Raw genomic sequence first — 10,534 nt, forward strand, 5'->3', positions numbered from 1 at the left:
TATTGCTTGCGTTTTCCTTAAAAAACGAGTTAAGAGTGAGATTAAGCAATGGTATAGGATGGAAACCTACGTGAAAATTAGTTACTCGACTGCTGTTTATAGAATGTTTCTATGATTAGGCCATCTAAAATATATTATTTGCGCGGTAAAATTATTTGGTCATGCGCGCCTGCGTTGCGCTTGACCTATATTTAACAAATAATTTGTTAGTCATCGCTTGCCTGAGTCATTTGATCCTTCGAGATCCTTTAATATATCGAATAACTCTATATCGATGACATTGAGGTGATTATATTAAGTAACAACCAATATCTTGTTTATAACTATAAAGTTTATTGACTTCCATGTTTGTACAGTGTGGTTACAACTTATAACAAACACACCGAATTCTTTTATTATTATCGTAGATATGTAGTGTACTTATTAGTATGATAACTGATCAATATACAATTCAAGGAAATGCGATGTGGGCGTTTAATTAAAATAAGATTTTGTGTTGATATCTTTGGGCGATAAAGTTACAAGTTTTATTTAAAATTTTATGAAAACTAAATAAATATTGATAACATTAATTTTAAAACTTTTATACTTACGCATTTTTAAAATTTTAAAATGTAGTTTTGTCAGGGTGGCTAAAGTAGGTCACTTCTCTAGTAATTTAAATTTTTAAATCTTTATGTTGCTAATGTTTTATGTATGAAAAGAAGACTAGATATGTGTGAACCAAGATAAACCAATAAGAGGACATTTCTGGTTTAATAAATATGCAATCCTTACGAATGTGCATCACAACATTTTCAATGAATACCGTCGTCCTATGATTCCTTTCCCTAAAATTATTTACGGGTTAGGGTAACTGTATAGTGCGTAATCTTAGATTTGGGGTTGGCGCAGACTGGCCAAGAAATTGTATTAAAACGTTGACAAAGCGACGCAACGCGAAAATATTTTGCATCGCTTTGTTGTCTATGCTTAGGAAGATAAGTGTTTATGCATTTATCTTTATAAATGTATTTTGTATAATCAACATTCTGTATTATAGGTTATATTGTTCTGTAGTGTTTTCCTTAAACATTTTTTCAAGATTTGGCTGGTATAAGCAAGTACTTAAAAAAAGAATTGTGTGCAAATGGCGCCTCCACAGTGGACTTATGTTATATAATTATGGCACCGCAGTACAGAACTCTAAGTAGTTACCTAATAAAATATTTGCACTTCTAATCGCCTCATCAATTAATTTCACGATGATATGTATCAAATTCATTATTTTTCCTTATCCATTACTGATGGCGATATTGATAGTTTTAATTATCTATACATAAAATAGAAATATATATATTTTTTATACTTATTTATTACTTATTGTATTATATGTGTAGGTACAGTATTCGCTGCAATTGAAAATTCTTAGGTATATAATGACATATCATATAAAAGTCTTTGCGTCTGTATAAGTATAGTAAACTTATAAAACTTAGATCTAGTTCGTAATAATCATGTGCACATCTATGCAGGGGACTATAAGTAATATTTTCGGCTTCCAAATCGTGCATATTTTCTCTGATATTTTCAATCATAAACCAACCAATATTAATGTGAAGAAAGTCAACTTAAAGTGATAGAAAAATTTAGCATCGTTTTACGACACTCACCTTGTGATTATTTGTTTGTCCGGTTTCGAGAAAATTAATTACTGTCTAAAGTACTTACTTACTTTATAGTCAAATAGTACCTACCATCTATAGGTAGTTTAAAGATATCCCATAGAATTTCCCAAAAGACAAATAGCAGATGTATCCATGACCTGTAATTAAATATTGGAATAGAAATCACAGGAATGGCATTGTCTTACAGCCTGCTTAGGAGGTCTTTCTTTTAATTATATAGCGATGTGAAATGATCATCGATAATAATAAATCTAAAATTCAAAAACGATCTAAGTAGTTTTTAGGAAAAGATAACACAAAATGTATTTTATATGATTCATAAATCTATAAAATGTGTCATTAAAATTATTAATAATACAAAAAATCGGAAGTATGACTCTTAACTAATCGTTATAATCATAAAATAGAAAATTCAATGACGCACGCAGCAGCTTATGGACGTGATGGCATGCACTCGTATGAAGTTTGTTGAAGAGATAATATCAGCTATTGATACCGATTTGTAATGTGGTATACATAGTACCTGAGTTGGAATGTGGAGATACATAATCTAAATGACTATGAATTTAATAATTCCAGAATACCTTCATAATAAAATTATAAAATTATACACGTGTAATGTGTTCTGCGTGCATTGTAGGTACAATAAAAAATTAGTATCGTTCTATCTTAGAGTTGTTTGTTTAACGTACCTTGTTCGTAATCTTTTTATGTTTAGCATTAACATTGCTGTTAATCCTTATAGTATTGTTGTTTATTTAAATCAATATATTTCGACCTTCACGTTTATTATCCATCTATGATAATGTTGATGACTTTGATGACTCAAATTATTTTTTCCATTGAATTAAATTCAATACTTAAATAATCAAAGTTCATATTTTTATTTCAAAGAACTGTTACAATGATTTAAATAACTATAGATCCAAATTACTCATGGATTATACTGTTATGTTAATCTTTTACAGGGACAGAGGAGTCTTTCTCGATAACAAATGTTATAAAGTTATGCTTTAAGATAATATTAAAACAATTGTTGGTTATATATGTATGTTTACAAATCTTAATCACTGCAATTTTATTTTATGATGTTGCATCTTGCTTCCAATTGCACCATAGTACAAGATAAGGCGTACCCATCACGGTTGTTCAAGATGATTTCTTAAACAACATAAAAAAATTATCTACGATAAATATAGATTATATTAGAAAAATGACGATTTAGAGTCTTTTATTATAGTATCGATATTATAGAGTCCTCATTTTCCTACTCTTGGCAAGGGCAACATAAAGTATTAAATGTGATTCATGAGTCAATGAGCCTACAGCGAGGCGGGAGCAGGAGTATTTCGAACACAAACATGAGTTTCTTGGGAAACTAATGATTATATTCAATTACGTGTCATGAAGTTTATGACCCGAATTGAAGTTATGCATAAGCAATTAACATTAAGTAAGAACAACAATAGTCTAAATTGCTATACAGTGCCTATAAAATCATAAAAATATTACAAGAACATACTGACAAAAGAAAACAAATATGTCATTTAACTGCAGTTTATCACAGTACTTAAATTTTGGTTACAGTGTTTTTGTTTAGAAAATGAATTATTTATTTTATGTTTTTTTTTGAAACATTTTGCATAAATGCGATTTCTACTCTTACGATTTACTTTTGACTAGGTTTACAGTTTTACAATTGGTAATTCTAGGTTTATTGGACACCTTATATAAATATTCTATCCATATCTAATATGAAAATATTTACAAATTCGTATATTATGTAAGCGAATTGTGAAATGATAGTTACGTAATGCTGATTGAAATATAATCGGAATCTGTCTAAATTAATAAAATAGTTAAAATACAACGAGTAGCCTTTTATCAACGAGTATCTAAGTATATTTGCTTATAATTTAAGATATGAATAGGCGATATCTGAATGCCATTTCCGCTTTAATTGATTAATACAAATCTGCAAATACTGAAATCACGTTTTTATGTATTACTAAGTAAATATTAAAATTGATTTTATAGGCATTAGTATAAGCCGAGTGATTATGAAATCTATGAATTGAATTGAATGTGTACAGCCAGCCACAAAAGAACCTGAGCAAATTCAAAATTTTGTAGCCAGTGTAACTACTGGACATACTAAGACTTACATTTTATGTCTTAGGATGGTGAGCGCAGTTGAATATCAAACAATACTTTGTACTATAATGTGTTGGATGATGTTTCTACAGTTTATGAGCAGTCGTATCTCTTACCATCAGGCGAATGGCAAACTCTTCTCGTCATTAACAGCAATAAAAAAAAAAAATTAAGGCGTCTTTTCACGTTTAGTGTAACTGATACATAATTATTTTTTTGTGAAGTTTATCTTCTCGTAAGTGTTATGCAATATTTTAAATGACGAAGTATATTAGCTGTACAACTAGAATCAATTTCATATTTTGGCGACCCGTGGAGGCTGTCGATTTATTTGAAATGAAATGAAATGAAATATTGCATGTAAACATCAGACTACACTTTAACATAAACATCGTTTTTTTTCGGAAATACACATATAGCGCTACTACTGGTATACAATTTTTCGTATATCAAACTTGAATCGTAGTAGCCTAAAATAAATTCTGGTCAAAAATATACTACAAAGCGAATTTTTGAGAGCTAAAAATTTGTTTTTATCATTAAAAATCATATATTCATTTTGTTTAATCGCAAGCAAAGCATACAAGTGAGATCACTGTTGATGTAAGCACCGATATCCTGGTTATCTGATTTTGATTGTATGATAATTGCGAAACAAACGTTTAAAAAGATAACGAGTATTGATACTTTTGTGTAAATTATACTAATATTGAAGTGTTATTGACTTCGTCAATAAAGGATTACTAATGAAATTAGTTCATCTACAATCCGTTTATACAAAAAATATCGAATATTAGTCTGAAATTGATACTGTAATAAATACGCTACGATATGGCATAACTAATGCCTAGACATAAAGAAGTATAATTTTTTATAAGTAGTACAAAAATAAAAACAATACCCAAAGTATGAAATACGACAATTATTCTATAATATGAGTTCATAACTTAAATACGTACAACTAACCATATTCGCATACTGTTAAAGAATACCTCAAGCATTAATTTCCTCTGTTAAAATATTGTATAATATTATAGTCATAAGGTAAATTTATATACTGTACATACATATACATTGAGCTACAAAAGTAGAAGTAAACCTCAATCCGCCCATAGGTAAATTTTAAGCTTTATTCAGTAATATTCTTAGTGTAAGTTTTAAAATTTTATTTTTTGTGTAGATTTTTTTTTGGTAGAACTCAAAAGTCTATGGGCTATATGCACGATAGTAGCACCACCTAACATTCGCAACTATTTGGTTTATTATGTCAAGTAATGTCATGCAAATGTTTTATTTAAAAAGGTGATAAACAATATTTTAAGAGGAACTTGCTGTTCGTATAGGAAAATGTATGTTTATTATTAAAAATAAAATTAAGTAATAATCGTTTACAATTGGGGCAAAAGCAATTAATTAATGCAAACATGTAAGAAATGTTGAAGAAATTTTGATATAATGACAAAGCCTTTAATACAAGTCTACTCTAATTCGTAAAATATCGACGATATTAAGTAACTCTTTTAAAAAATATGTTTAACGTGATCACTCTCATAATTTTATATGTCATGATGCACGCTTAGTAATGTGACTAGATTTCTAATAAATAAATTATAATTAACATTATAATTTATTTATTAGAAATCTATGACTCTCGTTTTATCACTGCGGTAAAATGTGACTGTGTTTTTAACTAAAATACCCTAAGAAAATTGCTCATGCGTTTGATTATTTGCTCCAATAAACTGTTCACTACAAATTGTGTCGTGAGGTTTTGGAGATCAAAGCGACCCATCAATAATGAAATAATAAATAAAATAAAAAATAATATAAAGTATTGCAAGATTTAAAAAACAATTTAACACACCCGGTTCAACGAACTTATTTTAGATCATTTAATAAAGAACAGGTATTTATATAACTTGATCGTTCTGGTTATAAGAGTATATTGTTCTATGTGGAAATATTTATCGTCAAACCGGCTTTGTTGTTATAGCATAATAATTAAACACCAGAATAGCTACTATTTACACATCAACTGCTAAAATGTAGTACAATATTGGTATAGGTATTGTCCACAGTAAGTGAAACGACTAGGTACAAAAAGAAAATATAGTTATATATGGCTTAATAACAAACTATTAAAACAAAAACAACGTATTCTTCTTTATGATTCGTGTTTTTATGTTTATATGAACATAAGTATTTTTTGGTGTCAGTGCTTAATTTAAATTGAGCATGGTTTTTGTATATTTGTTGTTTTTTACTTAACTGGCAATTAACATACACCCTACGCGTAGAACTATTAAATAAAATTATGACAGCTCGGTGCTTTGATTTTGTAATGGATCTGATTTAGTGCAATAGTTGACAATGTCAACTTGACAGCGTTTGCACTGCCTTTAAACTTAACTTCTGCAAGTAATTATTTGAAGTTCACACAGAACATAGCGACAAGTGTGTTCTGTGGAAGTTTAAGTCTTTATCTAATTGCGATGAATTTTATTTGAATAAAAAACGCGATACATATTATGCTACCGTATTAAGTTTGTATTCGTATTAAGTTTTGTATATGACAGTACTTAGTATCAATTTACTTATAAAATTGAATATAAAAAAGCTAAAAACCGCTGAATAATTCGTAACTAGCGTTTCAGAATTTAATTTATAGTACAATTCATAAATAAATGACCTTCTGAATATTCACCGACCCTCTACGTGGCCTATCACTCTTCAATCTCTAGCAACAAAAGCTATGGCGTCGCTCATGACTCACTGGTAAAATTATTATTATGAGAACTATTGCATGGAAAGTCTACGTGGATAAGGTTTTGGGAGAGCCATGTGTAAAGGAAGGATACTCTGATAATGATATCTTTTAGAAACATGTCATACATGCCTTCTAATGGGAGCAAAATATCTAACTATACATACTGTTACTGAGTATTATGGTTTTATTTGAAGCGTAGCAAAATTAAAATATATAAGGCGTGCTTCATTTTGTCTTAACAAGATGTCTTTCAGTCGATCATTCTACGGTGGTTATTTTTACAGTGATTATTGTAGCCCTGAGATGACAGAATTTCTATTTTACCTTATAATAGGTGTAATGAGCCCGTATTCTGCCTTTCCAAAAATACTTCTGAAGGTTAACGCATCAAAACAAGCAGCGTTGGGATTCAAAAATTAAAACAAAAATGTGAAAAATAACTGAATTTTTATATAATTTCAACAAGTATGCCGACGTCACACGGTTTCGACGTTTTTTGGGCATTATGTGTCTTGCTTTAGAGGACAATAATAATTTATAAATTCGAGTTGCTACCTTACCAAATCGCACCATATAGTAGATCCAGGCTCTTTTGCGGTAGATATACTTGACTTAATCAGTGAGCAATCGCAATCAGATATGCTACAGATTAGTAATCACAGCTACCTACTAACAAATACGTCTGAGGTCTTATATCGCCGATCATAATTAGTTTACGTCAGAGCAATGACTGAATTTCCCGGAATTGTTTTCTTTACACAAAAATTTGATGTATAACATAATATTATGTATATAGTTGCATTTAAACGTGATATTTACGCCAGTAATAGCACCATGGGTACATAGAAATACCCACTGTATGTTGAATTTACGTACCTTCAGCCTAATCTTATTAACGTCATTTAGCGCTAAATTTGTTATCAGATTTTAGAATATTATATCATAGACAATTAATTTTAAAACTATGAAATTCATTTTATGAAAATAAGTAAACATACTTTAAATTATGTTTCGTTTACTGCTTTGTCCGCGTAAAATCCTTTTCGTCTGTTCACCCACTTGGGCTAATATGCCTACTTTTAATGAAAAAATATAGAAACGCAAATTGTGTTCTGGATATTGCTTATAACATAAAATTCGTAAAGTGTTCTTACTATTAGTACTTACATACAATACCTAATGTATTTAAACATTTCACATTCAAAGGAATTTTATAATAGATAAAATTTATTAACTTCTCACATCCGACACAGGTCATATTTTATAAACGGCGTTTGTTTTGTCTTAAATAAAAGACGATTTATTTTTAAAGTAAACTTATATACTGATTCTTCAGTAGCGTTAGAATCATTTTTAAGTTTTTTTATTTGTTTTTCGGGTACCGATCAAATCTACCTCGATAAAAATGTGAGGATTATAAGTAGGGTTGTCATCTTATTTCGGGTAAATAAAGTGCATTAGAAAATTAAAGGTACATGGTATCAAGATAAAGTTCAAATTAATTCTAATTTATTATTTGACAAATAAAAATTGTCAGATTGAAAGATATTTTTTTTCGTCTCGTCATTTGGTATTCCGTAATATTATGTAAATTATTACGTAAACTCTCTCCTTGGATGATGCCGTGAATTGAATCTTTAATAAAAATTAAATTAATGCATATAATATAAAAAATAGAATCAGGTTTGTTTAATAGGTACTTGCTGCCACTACTTACTGCTGTTTTACGCAAAAATTCTTAGTAACCATCCCAGAGAAATCAAATCATGCTAAGTAAACCATTTTTGCATACTTTTTTGTTCTCATAAAGTATGGAGTATAATTACCCGAAATAACATACAATACTTTATTATAAAGTACGGGTGGCAACCCTAACAATAAGGCAGGTCCAAAGGGCAATTTACTTATCTTCTGTGCATGATTTTTTTTGAAACGATCATGTGGGCATGTGCTATGCGAGCACATCTGATGAGTGCAAAATTTATTACCAACCTATATCTCAACTTCTCGTAAATATTTTGCAGCATTTTCGAGGTTTTGGTTATTATCTAAATAAATCGAATCAAGTTAAAGCATTTGGGTGAAGCTTAAATCTGCTATGAATTCTAAGCCGACATTAAACTTGGCATGTTTGTTAAGATATGTCTTTTTTGACATTTAAATGAAACAATACAATACTTGTACTGACAGTATGTGTAGTTTAGTTTAAATGTTATATAGGCCGACTAAAGACGGTATAATAATACTATTTATTATTTAGAAATTTCAAGTTTTAACGTTTTGCTAAAATCTGTAAGTACTTACATAATTTAAGCCGTTAGTTTACCCAATTCGTAGAGTAGACTTAAGTAACTACTCTCTTCTTATGTTAGACAACGTTTATTTAAAGTTAGATTAAACGATTTGTTGGTCTATGACTTCAAATCCTCTTTAGGCAGCTATTAATTTAGGTATAATACATATTAGGCACGTACTTAGTAGCTTCTAATATGTGTCTTTTTTACAGATACAAAGTGGGCATCGGATACCATATTTGCACGTAGATAAATACAACTATAAAAATGGAAAAAAGAGTGTTAACTTTTTTGGCGAAGGTATTTAATAACAAATATAAAATAAAATTAATTTAACAGTAATCAAACCTGACTTAGAGGAAAAAGAAACCTCAATCTTTGATATTCGTTGCGTTTTTAAGCAACTGTGGTTAACATATGATAAGAAAGAAGTAAATTGTATATGCACATGTAATTACTTATTTTTATTATTTGCAGAGTTATGGACTCCACGGCGGTTCCTAATTTATCAGTATCGATAATAGAAGACGAAGTACCAACACTAACAGTGGCGACGATCGTAGGGTTGACGTTGTTCATACTAGTCGCTATCATCGTCGTGTTCCTTTTGGGAGTGCTGATTGACTGCAGACAACAGTAATCATTTTTATATTTGTCAATTTTTACATCATGTAAACGATGTTAAACATTTAAATAAATGAAGTATATAAAAAAGTCTAGATGAGCTCGTCTGATGGTCTAGCTCTTCGTCTATCCACATATATTTTAGCAACGCAACGAAGGACTTTTTAGTATAGGAATCAGTTGATTTAGCGATGAACTATAATTAACTGAACAATAACATAATAATTTGTTGGAACAGGGCACTGCGGCACCAGCAATAAAACTCGGTTTTCTATAATTAAAGTTGTTATTTATTTTTCATTGCTGAATTGCCGTAGACACGTTTTTGTCTCGTATTGCAGGAAATGTATCTTGAAAAAAACTAAATGAACGTTTGCATTACTCAGATGACAAAAACGTTCTGGGCGTCAATACCGGTAGCTTTGACGAAACCATTTGTTATCGTTCTGTTATATTGATTGTCAATTCGAATTACTTCAACTAAGAATGCAGTTTTTACAGTAATATAGAGCAATCGGAATTAAAAGTGTTCACCATGATCGGTTTTGGATATGAAATACTTAATATAAATAATTTATCGATGGTTTGTTGCGACCCAAATGCGGGCGGCAATTAACAAAGTTAGTTTTAATATCATCAGCTTATTGCAGTTTTAATGCCGACATGACGTACACAAACATACTTATCTTGGATAATGTAACACTCCGGAATTCGTATTCATAGATATTTATCACACCTGCATTTAAAAATATTGTATGACTCAAATCGTATAAATATTTTTATAATCATTAAAGTATTTTTTTTCTTTTTTAAAGGGTCTAAACATTACCGATTCTTTTAACCTAACGAATCACCTTAATTGTTAATACAGGGTAGCAACGAATTGACAACATTTTGTTTCAAAACTATGAGATTGTTGGTGGTATAAATTACCACGGCGAACATATCAAATAATTTTAAGAACTAAATATCGGCCGTCGCTGTCTGCAGACTAGTCTATTGTAATTCCTAGTAAACTTTATAGATAC

General features: G+C 29.7%; 1 long non-coding RNA gene across 1 annotated transcript in view; it reads left to right on the plus strand.

Annotated features, from left to right (window-relative positions):
- Nucleotides 1-9,154, plus strand: part of LOC115443186 — a 23,247-nt gene extending 14,093 nt beyond the window's left edge. Inside the window, exon 2 of the long non-coding RNA XR_005112468.1 lies at nucleotides 9,095-9,154. This is a non-coding gene — a long non-coding RNA (uncharacterized LOC115443186). The remainder of the gene's footprint in view (nucleotides 1-9,094) is intronic.
- Nucleotides 9,155-10,534: the final 1,380 nt, after the last annotated feature.

This window comes from Manduca sexta, chromosome 17 (genome assembly GCF_014839805.1).
Source record: "Manduca sexta isolate Smith_Timp_Sample1 chromosome 17, JHU_Msex_v1.0, whole genome shotgun sequence".
NCBI classification, from domain to species: Eukaryota; Metazoa; Arthropoda; class Insecta; order Lepidoptera; family Sphingidae; genus Manduca; species Manduca sexta.